The 25327-nt window shown below is 40.0% G+C and overlaps 3 protein-coding genes across 3 annotated transcripts in view; 1 reads left to right on the forward strand and 2 right to left on the reverse strand.

The window, feature by feature from the left end:
* The window catches only part of ccnd2a (cyclin D2, a), a 46287-nt gene extending 27169 nt beyond the window's left edge, over positions 1-19118 (reverse strand). The window contains exon 1 of the mRNA XM_072434752.1: positions 19073-19118. The gene's annotated coding sequence lies outside the window, so the exon portion shown is untranslated. The remainder of the gene's footprint in view (positions 1-19072) is intronic.
* Positions 1-25327, reverse strand: part of steep1 (STING1 ER exit protein 1) — a 189763-nt gene that overhangs the window by 138593 nt on the left and 25843 nt on the right. The window lies entirely within an intron of this gene.
* The window catches only part of ferry3 (FERRY endosomal RAB5 effector complex subunit 3), a 452554-nt gene that overhangs the window by 78644 nt on the left and 348583 nt on the right, over positions 1-25327 (forward strand). The gene's annotated exons all lie outside the window — the stretch shown is intronic.

Raw genomic sequence — 25327 nt, forward strand, 5'->3', positions numbered from 1 at the left:
ATACCTGCCTGTCGAGTCTTCTTTAAAACAGCTAAGAGACTAGCAGCGTTTTTTAGCAAGTTCACAAAGCGCACTCACTTAATGGATGAGGTGGTGAAGCGACGTTTACCCAGAGCAGCGCCTACCAGATGGAGCTCTAATTCTAGGTTGATTCAGACAATAAGCATGTACCAAACTGATCTGCGTGCGTTATTCCACATCATGGAGGAAAATCCTGACAACTGGGATAATGAGACTTTAATGATGGCATCAGGATATGATCGGTGGCTGTCAAAAGCATCAACATGCTTCTTACTCATTACGTATGAGGACATTTTCTGTGAAACAGATGCACTTTTTAGAGTGCTACAAAACAAAGTGTTGGATATCCAATATTGTTGTGCGCGCATCCGTGACACACATCACGTTCTAGAACTCAAAAGACAGGATTTTGACAGTTTTTATGACCGATTTGAGCAGAAATACAGCGCACTTGGCCTGACAGAAACAACACGGACAGCGTCAGTCAGAGATGAACGGAGGCAATGGTTCTGTAACATTTTGGACAACATCAGTGATCAGATTAAAGCCAGGTTTGATCATTTTGGTGAGCTCACTTTTCTTGATCTAGTGGAGTGCACAAAATTTGATGAAATGTCCCTACATTTTGACAACACAAAACTGCAGAGCCTGTCAAAATATGCAAGGTTGTTTGACTTTGTGATACTAAAGGCGGATCTAATCGGACTTTATACCACACAAACAGTGAGGAATGAATGCAAGTCTCCTGCACAGCTTCTCCGCTTTTTGGTCCAGAACGATCTCACCCAGACTGTTCCAGAGGCAACTAAGTTACTCCAGTTAGTGCTCACAATACCAGCAACAACAGCATCTGTGGAGAGGTCCTTCTCAGCATTAAAAAGAATCAAGACGTACAATCGGAACAGGACTGGTCAAGGACGACTTTCATCCCTGGCAATGATCTCCATTGAGTCGGAGAGACTTTTAAAACTGAAGGAAAACAAGGAGGACTTCTACAAAAAAGTCAGACATTTTTGTGCAGAAGGAGCGTCGCATGGATTTCATGTACAAGTAAAGGTAAGACCATAAACATTTATTTATTTTGGCTTGAAATAGGCTGAATTGGAATTCATTTTGACTTTAAACTAAATATGTGTCACATGTTATCAATCAAATTATGTTTAAGGTGCTCTTTTGGGCTCATTTGCGTTTGTAAATTTGACTGAGCCCTGAACCTCACCGCACGTCACTGAAGTTACAATAAGTCGAAATGAGTTTCTTCCGCAGGGTGGTTGGGCGCTCACTTAGAGATAGTGCTCCATGCTCCACATGGAGAAGAGTTAGCTGAGGTGGCTCGAACATCTGTTACAGATGCCTCCTGGATGCTTCCCCGGGGAAGTGTTAAAAAGGTCACATTTATATAGCGCTTTTCTACCTTCAGGGCACTCAAGGAGCTTTACATCAACGAACCAGTCAACCAAGTCCCACCAAAAGGAGACCAGGGGAAGATCCAGGAAATGCTGGGGGAACTATGTTTCTCAGCTGGCCTGGAAACACCTCAGGATCATCTTGGAGGAGCTGGAGGAAAATGTGTGTGAAGAGGGAAGTCTATAGCTTCTATGCTCAAACTGGTGCTTCCCCAATGTAGCCTTGGATAAAGCATGTATGGTCATAGTTGTAGGCTGAAGGGTCACACTGACATGCATGTTAGGATAAAAAGAAAGGTCTAATAATACTACTACTACTAATAATAATAATCTGTCATGATCATTTGAGGGCAAAAACATCCTATAAATGAATCAGTGGGGTTGTGTATCTTTATACAACATCTACTTTCACAACCCAATCTTCATATTACAGCAAAACCTACATTTATGTTGTCTATCAAACCAAATATAGTAACATGTAACCAACATTTTCCAACCTCCATGGACGTCTGACAGCCCTTCCTCACTGGGACCCCTGCATGTGGGCCGATGCTTTATTTCTTATGAATGACGAGCTGAGCGAAAGTGCATTCCTTTGTGCTCTTGCAGGGGAAGCAGCTTTCCACTTGCTTTAGTTTTACAGGATGAAAAACAAACTTCAACACCAGGCTGAGCACATGATCCATCTGAAGATTAGGAGATGTCTACAGGCGTGACATTTGTGGCTGACATGCTGGAATCACCTGAGGTCTTCCTTTATGGGTAAGACAAAGAGAGGATTGAATACTGATGTCAAGGTAAGGGGTCAGGATTCATAGCTGAGCAACACTTCACTGGCTCCTCTGACCTCCTTAACTCAAATGCAGTTCACATGCCCATGTCCAAACCCTTTGCATACATGCCATCCCTACTTATTTAGAGCATGGCAAGCAAATTAAGACACACAGACCTCCCATTTAATTAGACAAGAGGCTCTGAGAAAAACAGAGTCTGAAATAGGGTTATGTCATGTTAAAAGAAAAATCTAAGTCTTCTGCATTGGATCCAGACCTGGCGGTGCAGGATACTGATGGGCAATACTGCAGATTTGTATTTGATCCGATACAAAGTAATTCTATAGCAAATATAGCAATATTGATATGATATAAATAAATAAATAAATAACATTTGTACTAAAAGGCATCTTCAACTGTGAACAATTTACCTTGGCTATCTAGTTTCTTTCAACCTTAGAAAACGAGCGAAATTGGAAACATTTTAAGCATTGATAGTTTTGCTTATCAATACTTTTTATACCACTGTGAGTATCAGTATATTGATATTTATGGTCTGCCCCTCACTAGGGCGGGACCCCTATGAGGCGGAAGACATTAAAGGGGGTCAAACAACAAACAAATAAATAAACAAACTGTTTATTGGATGTCATTCAATATTTAAATGTATGTTTCCAGTAATAAAACATACATTATTGTTATTTGATGTGAATGATAATGATATACAAAGCAGAATTATCACTGCAAATAACTTCTTTAATGATTTGATTATATCAACTCAATAATGAATTATAAACTCTTGATGGGTGCATTGTGCCTATCGCCCACATACGATCCAAGTAACTAAAACTGGGCTATTAAATATATTAATAATATTATAATAATATAATGTCCTTGGACGACTCCTGCCAGGCTTGTTACTGCGATTTTTCTTATTAATTCAACATTTGATTTTGGCACATGCCTGGCCTCTAGTGAGTTGACTTTGGTTCTACAAGCTAAAAGGATCCTTGTTGCCATGGTATTTGCAGTAAATCTTTGCAGGACACTTGGCAGACTGGCAAGGAAAGCATGTAGGGCACGCAAACTTGGTTCCTCACTCTCCCTTTGCCAGCTCAATTATGCCCAATTACACCTTTAATACAAGTGGGCTGCTGTGGACATTTTGCAGAATGCAAGGTCAAGTGACCCAACAAGAGGGGAATTTTCTCCAAAGGGGGCCTAGTTTGCTTACACTCTTACACACACTCTTTCTCTCCCTGCATTTTACCCCTCCTCCACTAAAAGTCCAGACCTCTGTATTAACCAATAAGTCAGATATTTGGGGCTTAACCTCGTCGACTTGTTAAGGCTCCCCTCTCTCAAATGCATACAAACAGGAAAGGTATGCACACTACAACAAGCACATGGGCCTATTACAGGGCAGGCATCAAAGACAACTCAAATAAACACACGTCTAAAGGAAGATTAGAGTTAAAAGGTATCTTATGGAGTTTGCAGTGTCATAAATTAATAAATACGTCTTTGTGGTAAAACTTTCATTTTGATTAATGTAAAGGTCATGTGACTTATGTGTGACTCATTTGCTGGCAAAGAAACAAAAAAGAAAGGAATAAATTGAGCTGAATTATTGCTCCAATATGGCCTTCATTCCAGATTAACTATGAAACCCTTATTAGCACTGTTATGCTGTTATGTTTATCATAAACATTCATATAATGTGCGTTCATCATTACCCAGTCACAGCAGCATTCAATACAAGAGAGTCATTTTGGCTTCAACATTGGTTGGGGTTGTGGCTTTGGCAAAAAAAAAAATCCTATATCAATATAAATATTTAATGTAAAGACCTAAATCACCAATTTATTAAATACATTTTTAGTTATGCTGATGACACCTGCTGGTCTTTAAATATAACTCACAGTAGTAAGTAATGCCATTATGAAAGAGTAAAGAGAATACAGGACTAGAGTGACGTATTCTACCATTTTTTGGATACACTTAGGAGCATAGTGTGGTCCTCTTGGAATATAAATGTTTAATTACCATCATCTATAATTTAAATCAGTGCTGTCTAAACCTTTTTTGAAACATATACGAAGCAGAGGGCCACAGAATACATGACAACGGAGGGAATCCTTCAAAATGCTGCGATGGACGTAGGGTTTGACTGAGCCACCACACCTTTAAGGCTCGGAACATTAATGTTAGGTCCGTGTCTGTCACATTACAATCATTGTTATTTACATTATGATGACAATCAAAATCTGAAGTAAACATTAGTAATTTTGGTCATTTGGGTCAATTTAGCACTTGTGATATGCATCCACTCCTCCTCTGATGTCTCAGCTTCAGCCTCCTCCACCTCTGCTCCACACGCATCAACTCTCAACTCATGGCAGTGATTCTTTACTTGCTGCAACTTTGAGATACCCTTGTCTCAATCCTTAGAGGAAACCAGTGTTCTCCTCCTTAGTGGTTCCAGCTCCAGTCTGTCTGCAGATTGAAGCATGCCTGGATCTCTCCTTCACTGTGGAACTCTTCAAGGTTTCTACTTTTCAAGGTTTGGTAGTTTGTCCTTGCTGAGAGGGACGGTCTTAGGACAGGGGATGATGGGACATTGCTAAATTCCCATGGACATTTTTTTTAATCTGTTTTCACTGTCACTCTTTGAGGCAACTGCTGTTGTGATTTCAGACGTTACAAAAATAATAATAATACATTTAAGTTATTTGATTGATTGATTGATTGATTGACTTATTGAATAATAAATTTAAGGTCTACTCTGCTGATATGCTTTTTCGCCCCCTCATTCTGTTCCATTTTTAATTTGCTTTGAAAATTATTGTTTTTAAGTCTTTGTTTGATTTTATACAGAAGATGCATAATGGGCCATTACTTCAGTTTTCCCACATTTTGTTATATTACAGCCTTATTCCAAAAATAAATAAATGGAAATAGATGAATTATTTGCCTATAAATTCTAAAAACATAACCCCATAATAACAGTGTAAAATTTTCAGGAAAGCAAATTTATAACATGTGTTCTTTAATTGTTTAAATCCTTTGATTTGGACTTAGAAGTATGGAATAAGATTACATTTTTAAGGTCTTACTTTATAGTGGAAAAATAGCAGAATGGTTTTTCTCTAACCATGTTGACAAATCATTAAGGAGGATATACTTGAATTTAAATGTATAGGTCTAATTTCCTTTTCTTTTTTACATTCAGTTTGTATCCAGACACTGGACCAATATCACAAAGGAAATGCATCACATTAAGTATGGAAATTTCTGTTACGATAGATAAATATAATACATAATAGAACATAATCTGTGTAGCAATCAATTTTATGTTCTCTTCCATCAAGTTAACACCATAATTTGTTTTTGATTGTCTAATACATTGCAAATAGGAGGGTGGACCAGGCACAGCCCTGCCTCACTCTTTCCAGGGTCAGTGGGTCTGTCAGACCTTCTCTGCTATAAATGCTCTGCTTTATTTTACTCTTTTATCATAAGGACCAAATTGATAGAACATATTTTTTCTTCATCTTCCTTCATTCTACCTTTATCACCTGCAATTCAGGATGTTTCAAATGAAGATTTATTTTGGTCCTATTTGGTTAAAATTACAATACTGTCTAAGGAAACAGCACATTCAAAGTTTTATTATAAACATTACAAGTAAAATACATTTTTAAATGTTTCAACATTAAATGTGTATTACTGCTAAGCCAAATATATTGTTGAAGACTATTACAGAAATTAATTTTATGTATTATACTCACTTTTAAGATACAAAATGAATAGTATTTGTATTACATTATATATGTATTACATGATCATCTAAATTCCTTGACTATAGTAAATAATAAATAATAAAAAGATATTGAAAAAATATAATAATGAGTGTAATTTAGACCTACAGGGGCACGTAAGATAATCTATTTAGCCCATTTTGGGATTCAACAATTTGGCCAAATATGTTGATTAGGAGGACTTGTTTTTAACCCTTTGAAACTTTGAACCATGATATAAAACTAAATTATTGTATAGAAATGTTGTTGTCAGTCAATATTTACAGTACTTGGGAACATGTTTAGCACAGGTATTAAAACAGGTACAAGAGTCTTATATTTTGTTCGCTTTAGCTTACTAGACATTTTAAAAACATATGATTGCATCTCCACTGACATAATTATATTATATTATGATATTATGATCAAAATAACAGGATTTAAGGCTTCAGGTTCTCTTATTTGTGTTTTATAATGGGTTCCAGTGCCTGGAGACACAAGCAGGGCAAATTTGTTTTTAAATTTAATTTATGTTCGTTTTGGTTGATTACAACACTGTCCAGTATTACGGTTTGCACCATGCAAAAAAATCTATTAATTCAGGAACATTATGAAATATTGGGGGTGTTGAATTGTCTTGCTCTGAATATTGGAGTAAGGGGTGGAGGTCATGACCCCCCATGAATCAATGTCATACTTAGCTTCTGAAAATGACACAATCCCTCACAATCTTTGAGAAACATTTAAATATACTTTTAGTAAACCTTGAATGTCCCTGACCTCAAAAGACTGTGTCGCATTTACATGTATTTGTGGGCCACACTCCAATATCTAATTTGTGTGTGGGGGCGGAAGTCTACTCGTCTCTGCCAATGTGTGAGTCAAATCTGTGAAAGAAAGTGCACAATGGTAGTGTACTAACAGGTTGGGTTCCCACGCCCAGTAGGAAAATAAATACTCCATAATCACCCCATCAAAACAGGCAACGTACGCCGGCTGAACTGAAAATGGCACATTCCATGGGAAATCCATAGCGAGCAAGTACATGCTCGCTGCTCTGCGCTGACATTTCAGAGACACAAGGGAGAGATTAGAGACACATCTGGGAGGGCTGCAAAACCAGGATGAAAGATAGCCCAGGGAGATGGGGGTTAGGCCCTCTATTTTCATAAGATAAATTGGTGGTCGAAGTGACACGACAATGAATGAACTGACAAAAGTGAAATCTACTAGAGAATTCACTAGCAAGGACCACGACCCCAGATACGATGCAAGGTGTTTCTTGGCAGGGGAGAAACATGAACAACACGTATATACGAAGTTGATGCCGTTTTGGGTCTTCTTGCGATGAGGGCTGAAGGCTCCCGGGCCTCGATACCCCCATCTAGGAGATGAATTAGAATAGTTTAAAGAGGGTGGGAGGGAGGGGCACAAAAATCACGAACACAGGTGTGTGTGATCTGGATGATTAAGTAGTGTAGCCGCAGGAAGGGGCGTGGTCCTGCTCCCGAACTTAAGATAACAAACTTATCTCCATTTACGTAGGTGAATGTTTCAGACTGGAGGATATGAAAACATTTTTTAACAACAGTATGTCTGAAGAAGGACATTATTAGGCATATTTAGCATCAATATCTTATTGACTAAGTAATGTCAAGGAACGTTTGGAAAAGTATTACGTAATTCATTGTCGAAATATCAACTTTGTGAGCTAATGTCTATCACAGAACAGTGAATAAATGTGCCAATACAAACATCAACAAACGCGTAACCCAGAAACGAGTGACAATATGCTTTTGGGCGAATAAATCTCCCAAAAGTGCACCTTAGATACTCATCCAACCATATACCCCATGCAACCCAGCCGACACGCCACCATGCAGACAGGCACCCAGCTTCTGGAATGACGAGCACTTCTGCCAACACACTTGGAGTGGAAACAAATACTGTATGAGAAAAGCCCTTTCAGGAAAAAAAAAACTTTCCCCCCCGCCTTCAAACGCTAAGTAGTTTATAATTGGAGGTGGGGAAAAGTGAAAGGTCATTCATGACAAAGAGCCAAGATATGAGGAAAGCCCATTTGAGTCTGAAACAGTCATTGAGGAGGCCCAGCCAAGTTCTGCTCTCAGCTGTTGTTCCAAGCCACACATATATCACCCGGCCACTTCCTCAGTAAGAATAATACAGACTTGAAAGGCACGTGCTCAATTGACTTTAGATGTCGCTGAATAATGCCATGGCCAAATGCTGTGCCACAATATTTATTTGGATTTACTTTTGTAGTTACGGTTCAGTCAGATTGCATCTAAGACTGATCCCTTAAACTCATGATGTTTGAAGAGTATGGAGAAGGTGGTGGGAGTAACAGGTAGAGGAGCCCAAGCGTCACCACACTAAAAGACCATTGTGCGGTGTAGGCGAGCCCATTATAGGAAAGCTTTTCCAGGTTTGGGCCATATGTCACTTTTATGAACAACGCAGTAGGAAATTGGGTCTTTTTGAGTTGTTTGGCCTGGGAAATAATGAACCACTGAAAAGAATTGTTATAGATGACCTTTCGGCACTTTTCTCATATGGAGCCAATTGAGGTGCTGCACCAGAGGCTGTCAGACAATCAGGGATAAATCAATTGGATGTTATGGGTCAAGGCGGTGGCTGCTACAGGAGGTAAAGCCTGGGAATAAGGTAACAACAGACTTCCTGCATGGAGGAGGGTGCAGAGAAAAGAGGCCCCCGATGGTAGTTCCTATTCATTCAAAAGGTGCAGGGGGCTTTGGCGCTAACTAAATGCAGGACAGGGAAAAAGGGTGGTGTCAAGTGATAGTTTTGAAGTTTTAAGTAGGCAGGGGTAATTCACAGTCAGTCATTGAGTTTTAACAGACAGCAATCATGAGGAAGTTTTTGAAAAAGCAGTGAGCAGTGTCTGTGGAAAATGATCACTTGGACTATTGTACTACAAACAGAATTGACCATATAATGCTAAATGATGCCCTCTATCAGCAATTTATTTGATTTAGTTTACTCAATCTGCCTGGCGGATCGATGCAGCGCCTGCAGTGATGCGGTCGCTGCATCGAGCTATTGTGGTGAAGAAGGAGCAGAGTCGAAAGACAAAGCTCTCAATCTTCCTATCCTCACCTATGGTCATGAGCTTTACGTCATGACCAAAAGGACAAAATCACTGATACAAGTGGTCGAAATGAGCCAGGGTGGCTGGGCGCTCCCTTAGAGATAGGGTGAGGAGCTCAGTCACACCGGGGGAGCTCGGAGTAGAGCCGCTGCTCCTCCACGTCAAGAGGAGCCAGCTTAGGTGGCTCAGGCATCTGTTCCGGATGCCTCCTGGGCGCCTCCGTTGGGAGGTGTTTCGGGCATGTCCCACCGGGAAGAAGCCCCCAGGGAAGACCCAGGACACGCTGGAGGGACTATGTCTCTCGGCTGGCCTGGGAACGCCTCGGGATCCCCCCGGAGGAGTTGGAAGAAGTGTCTGGGGAGGAGGAAGTCTGGGAGTCCCTGTTTAGATGGATGGATAGCTTTACTCGTCTAGACACGCTATGATCTACAAACAAAAGATTGCATATAGTCATCAGTAGTAGTCATCATTGGTATTTATGCAGGTTTGGATCTAGCACAAAGCATGACTTACAGCTCTCTGAGGCGGTATTAGTACAACACTGTATTGAACAGTCAATCTATATGTTAAAGAGATGATGTTTTTTAATGGTCCGCAATAAAAATCTGCTTTTCTTCTACTCCTATTGTTTCCAAACTTTCCCTAGACAACAAGAACATAGGACAATTAGTCACAGGATAAGAAGAGGAAAAGAAAAAGGTGTGTATTCCGAAAGCTTGTCAGTGATTACACCAAGCTCTTTTCAGACGCCCCACAGACAAAACACACCCGGCACTTGATAAGGACCACGGTGAGACAAATTCCTCAGTGCAATGAGCATGTGGATGAGGGCACACGGTGTGGTCAATCCCATACACTCAGCTTGTTATCATTAGCAATACATCTGCATTCACTATGATCACATGTTTTTCTACGGTATTGAGACAGTTGATGAACTTGTAATCAACTACAGATCTGGCACCTCCGGTTACTCAGGTTGGATTGTGAAGCTGATGTTATTGGTTGGTGCGGAAGTTCAATACATACAGAGAGAAAATGAAAGAGCATGCACGGGTAGCAATGTGAAAAATACATTTGTGAAGGTTTTTACACATAGTAATAATTTGTTGATGTACTTTTTCAATCTTTTCTGTTGACCTTTTATTTCCAAAACATGTTATTTAGCATGCATAAGTTCAGTTCAGCAGATAGAGGGGAAAGAGGACATGCAAACCAGACTAATGATGCTTGCATCCACCAGCGCTATGTAAAATGGAGAAAACATACATTTTACCACAAATTGGGTTTGTGTAAACAACATGCAGACTGCACAAAATACCAGTTGGCGTTCAGGAAGCTAAGATGACATAGATGCTGTTTTTTGTGGCTTCTATATGTTGGGCAGTTACAGTAAATGCACCCACAGTCAAAGCTGCCCATCACAGCTGCCGCACACTAAAATAAGACACAAAAACATCAACAAGCTGTTGCCTTTGTACAGTTAGACCAGGAAGCTCTCAGATTAGTGGACAGTGGACACAGTCATTTTGCCTATTAACACTCTATTGTTTAGTTTTAAGAAAGCCATATGCTCATTTCCACAGTTCTTTAGAAGGGCCCCTTATAGACGCTGCATCCACAGCAGAGAAAAGCTGTATGTTTTTGAATGATGTCTGTGAATAGTGGACTTGCTAGAAAACAACAGATTGTTTCACTATAAAATAAGAGATTTTTTTAGTGAAACAATCTGTTGTTTTCCAGCAAGTCAACAAGTAAGCTGCTGCAGATGGGAATTGAGAGACGCCATGTCATGGGAGTATTTCCAACAAATTCAACTGTAATAACGTTACGACAACACACCATCCTAAATCTACTACTAATAATTAACAACTAGAAAGCAAAATGAAAAATATTAGTGATAAAAAGGAAAGAAAAATTAAAGAAAAAACACCCAAGACCTACAATAGTTCAAAATATACAGTCAATTTACATGAAAATACAGTATTAAAAAAACATACTTTCTTGCTCGTATTTAATGAAATGCATTGAACTAAACTGCTCCATAGGTACTGTTATTTCAGTTACATTGTCTAAAGTCATTGATTTTGATACAAATACAAACACACTTAAGTTCTCTCCCAGATTATAAAGCATGAGGATCTGGAGCGAGCAAGAGCGAGCGAGTGGAGAAGGGGAGGGCGCTGTGCACAAAGAGAAGCCTGGATTAAGTCATGAGTGGCAAGCGACATACGTTGGATTTTTAACTTGTGAGATCACATCCTTTTTCCTAAACAGAGGAGGAACTCATCCCTGCACTGGACAGCTCTGTTTCCTTCAGTCGCCCTCTGTCTGTGTCTCTGAATGTGACGTGCATTAGGCTCAAACGGAGGGCTGCTGACGATTCTTACATACAGTCCTGATCCAAATCTGCAGTGGGTGGGAATGATGTTAGAGAGAAGAATATATGTAGCCGCTTTAAAAGTGCAAAAACAAAAATGAATGTGTTCATAATGAATGCAAAAATGCAAAAATCAGTCATGTTTAGTGTCAAAAGTTGTTTGAAAGGCGACAAGAAATTAGGCTGTTGTAAATTATGCTGTAAAATACCCATTTCTGCATGAAATCTGGAAATAAATGCGCCGGAATGTAACCTTAAATCATAGTTGTAAATGTGTACTTTTGGTGGTTTGGTGTCACAACAATATGTAGCGTGCAGTCAGAGAAACGTATAAACTTGTCCACATATTCACCTACATGACTGTCTTCTTCCCACACTCCTGCTCTTCTCCTCAGTGTTCCCATTCTGACCAGACGTGACCCTGAGTGCAGTGTGCAGGGTGGAGCAGTAAAAGTCTAGGCCTTGAGCTCTCACTGGAGATGGTGCACAGATGGAGATGTTCTCCGCTTACAGTTGTAGAGCAGTAAAGAAGAAATCTGATGGATAGCGGAAGACACACAGAGAGGAAGAGACGAGGGGGGCCGTGTGCAGGAGGAATACAAACATTTGCAGCTTGTTATGGGAATTTTCCTCCCTCCTGGAAATAGTTCCTTCATGTTTTTAACCAAGCTGCCAGTTATTCATCCCTTCTCTGTCCCTCTATACAGCCATCCTCCTTCCAGCACCGATTACCCCGCTCCAGACATGGGCTTTCACTTTGGGGGGCCTCAGCCTCCCTCCCGGCTGACTAGGGAGCTTTCAAGGTACCCTGATGGATGCTAATGCCGGACTCTTTCAGATCGTTTTACAGCCGCAGTCTTTGATCTGCCAGCAGGCCTCTCTCCACGCCTGCCTGTCCTGAGAAAATGTAAATTCCCGCCTTACAGACACCTGTGAAAAAAGTACTGCAGAATAAGAAGTTCGTCCAAAGAAAAGAGAAGAAAAGATACAGTATAGGGGCAAAAAAAAGGGCATACTTTTGATTGCAACGAAGTGACAAAGAACGAGGTGGAAATTGTGCAGAAATAAGAGCGAGTGGCAAAACAGGGTGAGAAACTGAGACATGCCCTTAACAAAGACGCAAAAGAGGAATGGTCTCCACAAAACACAGGGACAGAAGGGAAGCATTGGGCAAAAGAAAGAAAGGCTACAACACCCAAAAGAAACAGGAAAGTCCATCTTGAGATGTGGCACTGGAGACAGCAGCAGAATAGGTGGGTGAGAATGAGCAAGAAGGGAACAGTGAACTAACACTGGAGACAGATGGACAATTTGACTTGGAAAGAATGAGAGAGAAGTCAAAAGCCGGCCCAGACAGACAGATGAGGCATGCTGTGCAGCTCCAGAGGCGGATGTGGACGGCAGAAGTCCGGCAGGAGTAAAGAAAGTCTGCTCTGAAAGGATCCACTGCTGCAGGACAGCTGTGCAGCTGATCAGGAGACACAGACAGCTGCTGCCACAGCCTCATTCACAGCAGCCTCATTATCGATCAGCCGAGTCAAGTGTACACCATTGTACAGCACAGCACAGCTGGCACACTCTGTCCTCTTCCAAGAAATCAAGTCAACTTTCGAGGTGGTCAATCCGACCAGTTTGGACAGAGTATTGTTTTACATACAGTCTTTGAATCGTGTGTGCAAGTATGACTAGAGCGTGTCCTCTGCTCAGCACCTCTGCTCCCTGCTCTTCCTGTAGTCCAAACAGGAATGATGTCATGTGCTGGTGGCTCCGGATGACAGTGGACAGTAGCAGTAGTGGCCTGTTCCTTGTCTGGGTGATTGGAGCACGTCCGGCCATCTTGACCCTCCTTGTCTCCCCCACAGAGCCCAGTGTCAGGAGGAAGGAAGCCTCAGCCAGCACAGACAGTAAGGAGGAAGTGTGAAAGGCTGTTAGCTGAGCCCATATACTCGAGTGAAGCTGCTCACTACAGAGAGCTTGTGTGGACAGAGACAAGGCCAGGCTCACACTGTATTTGTGCATAAAGGTGCACACCAACTGCACCACAGCTTTCAATGCAAAGAGCAACAGTTATGGGTCAGAACTCCCTCCCGTTTGTAAGCACTGTCACTTCCTGTTGCCAAAGAATGAAACAAAAGAATTACACTTGTTCATAGAGACGTTCATTATGATTGCAAGAGAGACGGTTTTATATACAAAAGAATGATAAAAAGGGATTGTATTATGGACTAACCACAATAAAAGGGACACAAAATGATAATATACCTGAGCTGTGAGGTACACATGAAAAAAGAAGGTGACTGAGTGCTATGGTGAGCAGAGAGACAGCTCTAATTAAGATAATCATAAAAAGTTGATGTTATTTCAAGAAACCATTTGGTCATATTAAGCCAATATTTCTTGACATAAATAAAAAAATAAAAGTTAACTAATTTGTATACAATATAATTCAATAAAACAGAAAGTATTGCATAGGAAAAACAAACAAGGATAGAAAAAAAACGTTTTCAGATTAACTGGTTAGGAAGGGAAGTTTGCGTTGGCGTTGGCTCTGGACCGGCAGTCGAGGAATGAATGACAGTTACTCTAGGAAAACTTAAACTTAACTTGCTATACACCACCTTTACTGGAACTTCCGGCAGTTAATTCACAAATCTACCCATCATTTCCTTGTGCATCTTAATATTGCTTTGATGGATTTATACATTTTTGCCTCTCAGATATTTTTCTTTCTGTTTGCAGCTGATAAGTCTTACAGTTGGAGTCTGAAATGGCACACCCTTCTGTTTGGGCCGCTATAAATTGTGGTGAATAAGTACATTCAGCTACAGCTGTGATGGTGCTGGCTATACTGCCCTGCAAGATTGACGGCACCACTGGCTATGTATGGGAGTGGAGGTTTTATAATGATAAAAAAGAACACAGAAACAAGCAATATATAGAATGGAATTAGACTGAACAACCTTAAAGGTGCTGTACCTGATTTTCACAAGCGTTGTGATGAGCAGCTGCGTCGCAAACGCTCATAGTAAATGCCATGCTTGTCTCCTTGCTGATGTTGTTGCTTAGCCTAGAACATTCCACAGTACTCCACACTCTTGGGATCTTGGGTCAGTAATAATCTACACGGTGGTTTAACCTTTAATTAAAGAAGCTGTCCAGGACAACGCATAAGGCCCAAAGTCACTGGGATAGGCTGCAGTCACCCGCGACCTTTAACGGGAACAAGCGGAAGAAGATGAACGCATTAATAGAGAAGTGAATACAGAATAGTCTTGACTAAGCAGTATATAAATCTACTGATTGTGTTTACATGCGACGGGGCTTCCCATTGCTTGCTAATGTCCACAAAGAAGGCTGGGACACAGATAAGAAGCAGCATAGGGCGGGTGCAACTGACTTTATGAATGATTGTGATCAGGGGCACGTGGACAGATGTGTTGTGGGCCATCTTCACGGGACTAACATCACGCAGCGCCTCTGACGACACCACTGCCCTTCAACACAGTGAGCCTCAGAAAAGATCAGAAATTCAAGGAGTACGCACATGCACAGAGCACTCACTCACTCCAGCCAGCTGCTACTTCATGACGCACACATTCTTCAGACAGGAAGTCCATTTGTGGCATAAAAAAAAGGAATATATCAGCAGAAAATACTGTATTCCAACAAATATATCAGAATTTTTACATTTGAAATGGGAAAAAATCAGTTGCAGATGCATCAGTTTTACTTGTATTTTTCTTTTGAATCTAAACTAAAAGTGATAATATGGATGGAATTGGGTGCTATTTACTGAACGCAAAACTCTTCTTTGTTCATTTGCGCTCATAAAAATGCATGTTTTCGAAGTAGCACTAAAAACACTGGTAATTAAACAAATGCAAGATTTTTTTTTAATGCAAAGTACTAACACACAAAGATATATCTACACAAAGACAGACGTGGAAGAAGCCTGACCAGAAAAGTTTGTGCATCTTTAAGAATGTTTTTGGAGGATGATTTTGTGCATTGATATGAATTACAGGAAGAAAACATACCAATAACTGACAAGTACAGTAAACAGACGTATAAAAGGATCATCAGCACACAAGTTAGGGTGTACTTAAAGTCTGAGACAACTTAAGACATAAAAGGTTATACGCCACAATTTTATGACTTAAATTTGATGTGTTGACATGTAAAATTCATGTACACAAGGTAAGAAATCCTCCATGCTCAACAGTTATGTAGAACAATCCAGTTGGTGCACGCAAACCAAGATTACAGATTCCGATAATTCCAAATCATAATTCAAAACTGCCCCGGGTTGTGAGCCAAACCAAAAACGAAAAATACACCTCAGAATACATGTAGCTAGCCATCTGCAACTATCTTTTTTTAAGATGGAAGCAATTATTAAAGTCTTGGGTGAATAACGTAACCACGTAACACACGCATCATCAGGCCACTTAAATCATGGGGGTCACGTAATCTGATAAGATGAGGATTGAGAAAATAAAGCAAGAAATATAGTTTTATACTGAATTTTGGGTCGCTCTAAAATAAAATGAACAAATGAGCAAATGCTTAGCAACCTGTTGAAGGTGATATTATGATTGTCTGAATCACAATGTGTTTTTTTACCATGACTTCCCACAGCTTTGATGAGGGCAAATAAGTAAAAAGGCCTCTTATCTGCAGGAAATAGCATTAGTCCAAATAGCACTCCTGGGTGAGGGTTGAAAGGGATGGCCCGGCTGTAGCCATCATTACCCCTGTCCCCCGACGTGCAGCCTGCCTCTGATCCGGAGCCAGGGCTGGGCAGGAAGGCAGAAGGTGGCCATGGCAAAACTGGACAGTCCTGGGTGGGCTCCACACTGGGGCCCTGCTTATGGGCGCCAACCATCAGCCTGGTATGTCGGTATGCACTGAGCTGTTCACATGTCTGGGGACTTTAAATGGACTGCGCGAACAGTGCATTCGCTTTAACAATGCTGCCAACCCTCTGCTTTCTGAAAGTCCTCTCTCTGATCTGACACTTCCTTCGTGTCAGATCAGTCACTTCCTTTGGTCACTTCCTAAAGCCAAGCACCTGCCCCCAGTCGTGAATCAGTGCTAGTGCTGCTTCTGCGGCTCAGTGAGGGGATTCTGGAGGTTCTGAGGTGCACATGAGCCATGGCCTGTCCATGAAGTGAGAAGGAGAAAAACTCTGTAGATCAATGCACTGGCAACACAGGGCCAAGTGTGATTGTAGTTTTACACATTTTAAACAGTAAGAAGCTCAATACCCTCCCTTTAACGATCATATTTATGTGTTTAAGTTACAAACAGAATTATTTTTAGTACTCCCCAAGGGGAAATTAAGTTTTGTTTTTTATTGAACTGCAAGAAGCAGTCATGTATAATAAAGATGAGTGAATTCCCTTGAATCCATCCCTGTCACGCCTCCATTTACATTATATTTCATAAAAAAAATAAACTGAGAACTATTTTAAATAGCAGTTTCACTTAACAACATTTCCTCTCCTTACCTAGTCTATAACATACCAGAGACAAATCTTTGCATTATCAAAGATTAAATGCATCTTTACAAGTGGTTCACTTTCTGCTCCAATGCGCTGAGCTAAATAGAGCTGTACCCTGTGGCCCATCACACAAGCCGTGTGTTTGTGCCATTGAACTTGGTGTATCACGTTTGCAACATGGGGTTGTAATGACATGGCTTTGGGGCTTTAGGAAGCGCTGCATCCACACCTAGAGAAACTCTGCATACACGCCGTGTCAAGTGTCGCCTGATGGTCCACTCAAGTGTCCCCTTTTGTTAGCTAAAAGACTTCTGATGTACAGTAACGCACAGCTACAGGGTAGAGAAGCTGATCATTGAGGTCTTTGATTTGAGAATTGCTTAATAGAAACAAGGATGACTTTTGGTGGAGTTGCAGGAACTGTTAATACCAGAGAGCGTGTCTGTCCCCTGAGGTGGTCCATTGAGAGAGTTATTGATCCTTCTCACCATCGGCTCTGGCAAGAACAGGGGCCGGTGTTTTCCCGGTTGGCTAACTGTGAATTTCATTAAAACCTTTTGGGCAAAACTATTTAGGATAGTTCATTGTTTAAGCGACAGTTATCTGAAGGGTAACGTGGCATTTTCAAATGCTGGATTAGATTTGTACGATCCCAAAATAGATATCCAACTATAGATGCTCTCATGCCATTTCAAATTTGTGATAGTCCTGTGCATGTTTGTCTAGACCAGGGGTGTCCAAACTTGTTTTACCGAGGGCCACATTTTGAATCTTATACGGAGCAGAGGGCCACAAACAACCCGGCAATGTAGAATTTGAAGGAAGGAACAAATCCTTCTGTTATTTGATCTAATGCATTGAAGTATAAGAAAAGGTCATTTGAGTGCATGCATAGAGTGGTTGACAGGATGAAGGTGAAGGAGAGACAGCAGCAGCATCTGTGACAGTGTGCACCAGTGAAGCATGATGTGTGCACTGTGCACTGTAAAGTAACAGTCTTCCGCTGATAGCTGATAGACCCAACCACCGGGGCCTTGCTGCCTCTGTGTGCCCAGATCTGGAGCACTTCAACAAGCACAGAACCAGATGTTTCCTCAGTTAAAAACAGGCAAAAAGCTCATTCATAAACCACATGAAAATGTAGATAAACCATAACCAATAAAGTGATCACAAACAATAACAGCCAACATCAAAAGATTTTCCACAAAGTACCGCCTTCCAAACCAAAGTGAAAGCATTTGTTAACAGACAACAGATCAGTAATATAGGTAAATGATAAACTATACAATATGATAAAAATCTGTTACTATCTGGAACAAAGGATTTAACACAGCAATAAAAAAATACAGTTAACGCCACATGCACATTAAACTTTGCAATATCAGCCGTCGTCATGAGACAAGGGTTCTGAAATAAAAATACACCCTGTCATAGTGAGCAGGATGATAACGGCAGTAAAGCACCCATGCCTGCTCTTACAGGAATCTGTCCTGCTGCTGGTATCACATCACTGTGAGAGTGAGACAGGAACAGGGTCAATCACCGCTCTTCTGACCTTTGAAATTGAAAATGAAATTGCAACATATTCTTTCATTATTAGATACAAATAGGCTACATGACTAATTAGGGCCAAATCAAATGAATTATATCATAACTTACCGTATATATCTGCTAAGTTTCTCCGTAAAGTGTTCTTTTTTGTGTGTGAAACGTGCAACAAAAAACCCTCAACACTAATATCAAAACCGTACAACAATGACTTTTCAAAAAAACCACAAGCCGACTGTATCTGTCCAAAAGGCCGGCAAGGAAGTCCAAGTGAAATATATCATCTGTATAACTATTACAGGGTGGTTTAAACTTTCCGGATGTGCCATACAACATTTTCTTAAGATGGAGTAAAGTAGGCCAAAAGCTTTGTAGAATCCGGTGTCATTTCATACAACTTAAAATATGATCAGTGGTAGAGGACACAAGCTCAAATAAAGCACAACAATGACAGCAAGCGGTGGCTCGTGTGTCCGGGCCGATCACATGACCGTCAGCGGTAAAGGATCCTACCTGAGGAGGGCTCGGAGACGCACGGCCCGTTCATGAGATCCACCTCCTGCAAGGCAACACACATCGCTTTAGTAAGTGGTAGAAAATGACTCTGGAAGGTGACACGTGATAGTAAATGGAGTGGAAGTGGAAATCCCGATTCAGTTCTTGTAATACAGAATAAAAAATGCCAAAAAAATCTTCAGGGTTTGACAGAAAATAGTAATAATTGTTTCAGTCAATGCAAATTCACTGATTGACAAAGGAGTTTTAAAATGACATGTTATTGCGCGGGTTTTGGTTGACTTGTGTTGGCTGCAGACTATGTAAAATTAATTTATCAGCATTTTAACGGAAGTTATTTGACCACTTATCAGTCTGGGGCAAGTTACCTTTGAAAGAATCTGTAAAAGCAATTGTGAAATGTGGGTGTTTGAGAAGCTGTAGGCCACACCTCCATGGGTAGTTTGTGAATCTTGTTCATTGACAATGGTAATAAAACTTTGTCTGATTCTGATCCTGGCGTCTTTGCCAGTAAAACTCTGTCAACAGAAGAACATCATCCACAGTGAGTGAACATTAAACAAAACTAACAATTATTTTACTAATTGATTAGTCCCGTGATATGCCCGTAAATACAAATGCATATCTAAATTAGACTCAGATGAAGCTAAGGCAGTTTGAGGTCGTCCCGGTGGAGTTTATTTACAGACAAAATTCACCGTATTGGAGAAGCCGGCCATACAACGTGATCCTTCTTCCGCTTGTATTAGTCACATGGCGTTCCCGACCTCGAGAGGAAATAAGTTCTACACAGACTAAAAAGTTGTTTTCAGGCCGCTCAGGGTATCGGTGCATTGTTGACTTGGTGGCGCACATGAACATTGGATATTTTACACAAATCAATCTACTTTATAGCTTATTTAGCAGTGAGACTTTTCCCTTGTTCCACATCCAAACAGAATAAATAAAATAAAATGAATAAGGTCTATAGGTTTTTGATCAAAAATACCAAATACACATGTTTCCGGTGTCTTTTTGAAGTAATTCCTGCTTTGTCTGATTCATAAAACCTCCTTTGTAACATATGGTATGTTTTGGAGTTTATGGTAAGTCCAGATAATAATTAGTCAATTACTGAATTCATTGAAAATTATCTTAATTGATTAGTTGCGATGCATCTATTAACTTTTTTTAGGCAACAAAACACAACATTTCAAAGTGGTTTCTATCATTTTAGTCAGATTCCCTCAAATATATACATTGTGCCCCAGTGATTGAAACCCTAGACTATAATATACCAGCAGCTAATACATGACTCGTTTTCATACGCACTCCAAGCTTTATCACTCATCACAATGACTTGGATGAAAAGAGCGGATTATTCCACAAAGGATTCAATTGACTTTACGCTAAGTCTCTTTCCTATCAGGTGTAATCTCCTCCTTCCCCCCCTCCCAGTCATCTTATGCGGGGCGATGTGTCCCGAGCCTGGGGCCTATCACCACATCGGGTCAGGGAGAGCTAGCTTCACTTCCGAAAGCCTATGCCTTGCCCTACCCCGTAAACCAGCATCCAGCCCAATATCCTCAAGCGGGACAAAGTTCAGTTTACACGTTAAGTAAAGGAGGGATGGAGCAGAGATGGCACGGGAAGGAAAAGGCACTCAAATGTGAAGTTGTCAAAACACACCATCTAGTTTTTCCAATACAATGGGAATACAACACAGGTGACACGGCAGATACGGATCCCCTCCAAAAATACAGAAGCCAGGAAATGGGATCAGGACAAGTGACAAGCAATACTTAAGATCCTGCTTTAAACATTGTCAATTATTCAGACGTATCTTTGAAAGTTTGCCGTTTGAAACATTACGGCAATCGCATGATACAATGAGAAACAACATTCAACACAACTTAAAGGTTCACTATGTATGTTTGCCTCTTGCTTGTCTCCATGGAGATGTTTACTGCTTTGCCTGGAATGTTACACAATATGATATTAAATGTATCTGTGTCAATGGAGACAAGCAGGCCAAGCTTCAGTTGATTGAATAAATGCAAGACAAACAAGTTAATGGAACATTCCAGGCAAAGCAATAATGTTCCACGGAAACAAGCAGGTGGCAGATCTTCCACCAAAAGTTACATAGTACACCTTTAAATGAAAGTACTTTGCAGTACTCATTTACTTCCTAGTGGTTCCTAGACAGTCCTCCCTAATAGTATATCTCACTGAAACGTAAGATAAGATAAGATATTCCTTTATTGTCCACACATGGGGAAATTTCATTGTTGCAACGCAGGTCGATACAGAGGAGAAGGACAGATAACTTATAGGAAGTTTAAAAAACACTCTTAATAGAAGAACTCTTATAAACAAAACTCTTATAAACAAAAACTCCTATACACAAAACCAGTCATTTCCTAATACGGAATGGAGGGAAAAATAAAGATAAAATAAAATAAAAACAGCTAGCATAAGACAAGATAATACTACTAATAATGGTAAAATAAACACTCTATTTACATCAGTGATATGCACATGACTGTGACATTATTGCGTGTGAGTACGACAGTAATTGCACATGAATATGACGGTATTATGTAATTGTACGTCAAATCATGCGAAGGGCAGTGAATGTAACCTCAAAGTAACCGATATGAAAACATGTCATAACTTTAGACACTGGAACAAAGCATTAGGGGAACGTCCCGCTGGAGAATAGACAACCTGATAAATGCACTGTGTTCTTGTGGTGCCAGCATCTGTTTGTCTGTGTAAGTTATGCAACGTTAACAGTTCATCCAGGTGGGAGATAACAAAAGCCCAGCAGCACAGGTAGAGTCGCAGACCTATTCTGACTTCCTAATCTCCCCCATTCTAGCGCACACTTTGATTTGTGAGCCCGTTGCCAAAGCCTGTGTCAACATTCCGCCCCATTTGCCACCCAGGTAAAGATCGACACTAAACTTAAGTCTTTGGTCTCTGCTGCATTTGTTCAAAAGCTTTACCATCCTTTTCAAGCCTCTGTTAAATAGAAAGCCACAAGCCTCTGTTAAATAGAAAGAAATACATATCAGAGTCCTCCCCAGTATCTTTTGTCGAAGAGTTTATTAGCAGTCTGTCAGAAATTCCCCGTCTGTGTTTGTCCCTTTGGTTAGCATGACAAAAGCAGATGCTGCAGGGACACAACATCAATACATCAAATGAATTACAGTTACAATAGTGTGTACAATGGGCACAAAAGTGAGACAGGTAATAAAAAATAGAAGGCTAAACAAAGAAAAGAGATGATGGATGTCACCATAGAATTCACACAAAGAGTCCAAAAACATATATATAATCTTCTATCAACCACAAACCTTTCATCATCTAAGTACATTAATCTTCATCCCTTTGATCACAGAAACAACATTCTCAATAGCAATTTAGTTTTGTAGCAGAAGCTGGCTACGTCCCAAGAACTATTTCAAAAACAGAATAACAGAATAAAAACTAGGCTCTAAGATAGTGAGAACAATTAGGAGGCTAATTATAGTCACAATATACGAGGAAAATGTGTGCTAAAATCAGAAAGTAGGGTTCCACGAGGTGAACAGTGAGTTTCAGGTGGATTTCACTATCAACATGTTAAAGACTTAAAGACAAATGAGGTGAATGCTTCAATGGAGGATACTTCTGTGTTTTTACAGGTCGGGTTCTCTGTCTACTTGGGTAGTTTTTACTTTCAATTTGAATTGCCTGTTTATGTTATATCTCACATTTTAATTGAGGTTAGCAATAGCGTTGAGGCACAAACCCATCCATACTTCACCCATGGAGATAGAATATACATATTATATTATTTAATTGCAGCGTTGGCAAGTTACTCTAAAATAAATTCCATTATTAATGACAATAAATTAGATAACGCCAAAGCTTTGATTAGGAGTGTCGAACCAGTACAGTATTAAAGGAGACCTGATCTGCAAAATAGACTATTTAGAGTGATTCATGCACAATTGATATTGTTAACCAAATGTGACATTATGTGACGAGCAGGGAAAATCAGAGTAGCGATTTTTAACAAGTCAAAAAACAGAATTAACATAACGATCCAATGAACTATGCATTCATTGGACTGCATTCTGTGGATAAGATATGTTGGTAAGAAAAAGTAATGCAAAGTTACTTGAGATAATAATTACCCAGCAATAAATTAAAGTCTAATGCAGGAATTTCTGTGTTACGAAAACATTTAGTCTACAGTCCCTTACTTTGTAACAAGTTACTGCACAACACCAACATCATTTAGATTCAGTAAATCCAGAATCTCCACACCAAAACTGCTTGTAGAAAAACTGCTTCTTTTGTTTTTTTTGGGGCCTATTGGTTCCACACGACACTACTTCTACTTTACTATTGGTTTAAGTACATCTTCCAACAAACTTGTGCAGCCATAAATCTAGCGTGCTCTGACCCCGTACAAAAGTGTTGTGAGAACAGGTTGTGCACCCCACCCACCCTCAGCAGCCTCACACAGTCAGTAAACCTGTGCTAACATCTCAACCTGCTAACCTTCCTGACCCTCTTCCCTGCAGTGGGACACCAGCCGAGAGACAGGAAGTGACACGGCCACAAAAGGTCGTCTCAGACTGTGCATTTCAAATGCGCAGAACAAGATGGATGAGGTTGGCCACAGTGAAGGCAGCGTGTTTTTACAAGTCAAAGAATGTCACGTTGTTCTTGTCAATGAGTGCAACAAATGTTTTGCTGGCACTGAAGCAATCTGACAACAATATATGTTCACAAAGGACCTGAGGGTTTAAATGGGGTGTGAAGATAAAAGGAAAGATGCTCTCCAAATGGATTGCTATAAAAATAGTGCTATTTAAAAATACAATGCCGCAAATAGAAAGAAAACTGTGGTTTAGCAATATTTATTAACAAGATAAGTATGGCTGTCACACTCAAAATGTTTAAGTGATCATTTTTTGCCACAGATATTTCTTACATTGAAGTTGAATTATTAAACTCCAAAAGGGCTTGTAATGCGTAAAAAGTTCATGTCACAGATAGATTCATGATATAACTCAATGTAATTTATCGAATGACATACTTAAAGATATGTATAAGCAAATAAATATGAATGAATGTTTTTTACATTGCTACAGCTGCTATACTATAATGCAAGATATAAATACTTGATTTAACAGCAATATGCAGGTTTGATGGTTCAGTGGGTAAGCTGTTACTTTAGAAGCAGATGGATAATAAAGCAAATATGTGTAAAGAAAACAGGTTGTGCAGGTGGCTGTATTTTGCTTCGGTGTATCCCTGAGGCTTCAAAGCAAACATATAGAACAAGACATATTTGTTTTAGCACAACATTTCAAACTTTCAAAAGTGTCCGGAAGTCTTTCCCTAAGATTAAAACGACACATTTTAAGCTTGTTTTTCCAGTTCGACTCCAGTGTTTGGAAATGCACTAAACGGAAGTAAACAAAGGAGTAATCTATAGTACAAACACCAAGGTGAAATTTCATTCAGCATTTTGTTTCAGACAAAAGACCCATTTAAAACACTTCTACAATAAGACGTTTCTGTAGTAGCACATTGTATGCAGATTTGGACAAATTAAAAGGATGATAATTATGAGTCCCAAGAAAGGATAAATGAGGGACAGCAATTGCAAAGCATATACCAAATCATATTGTACCATCAACTATTACATGTAGAGAAAGTAGCCTTAAGTGGTAAATGGAGAACAATGCTACTTCCCCAGTTTCTCCTTTTAGGGTTACCTGGAAAACCTCCCAAAAGTGATCAATCAGGTCAAGGCAAAGAACTCGGACGTGTCAACATCATCCAAAGACACAAGATGACCATTGGAAGGGAAATGAGGCCCTAAGTGATGACAGAAGAGGGCCACACTGAATATGCTCCAAGCTTTAGCCATGTCTGTGTATATTTGAGAGAACCTGTTCATTAAACGCTAATGCCATTTTATGTGATGTAAAAGAGGGGTTGATTAGAAACACAGTATTTTGTTCTTTAGGTTAGTTTAAATATTTTTCCACACCATAAAAGGAATGTATGTCAACACCCAAACCATTAAACTCAATACACAATTCACAGATTTATTGGGACGTTATAACAACATATACTGAACGTGCATACGACAGGTTCAACAACACATTTCACTAAAACATATTTATATTCGAGATTTTAAAGAAAATGCTGCTTACTGTTTCTTAATTTAACAATTTTTGTGATTTTTATAATTAAACTTCC

Source organism: Eucyclogobius newberryi, unplaced genomic scaffold (assembly GCF_026437365.1).
Source record: "Eucyclogobius newberryi isolate DKJ021-1_F unplaced genomic scaffold, fEucNew1.0.hap1 SCAF_7, whole genome shotgun sequence".
Lineage (NCBI taxonomy): Eukaryota > Metazoa > Chordata > Actinopteri > Gobiiformes > Gobiidae > Eucyclogobius > Eucyclogobius newberryi.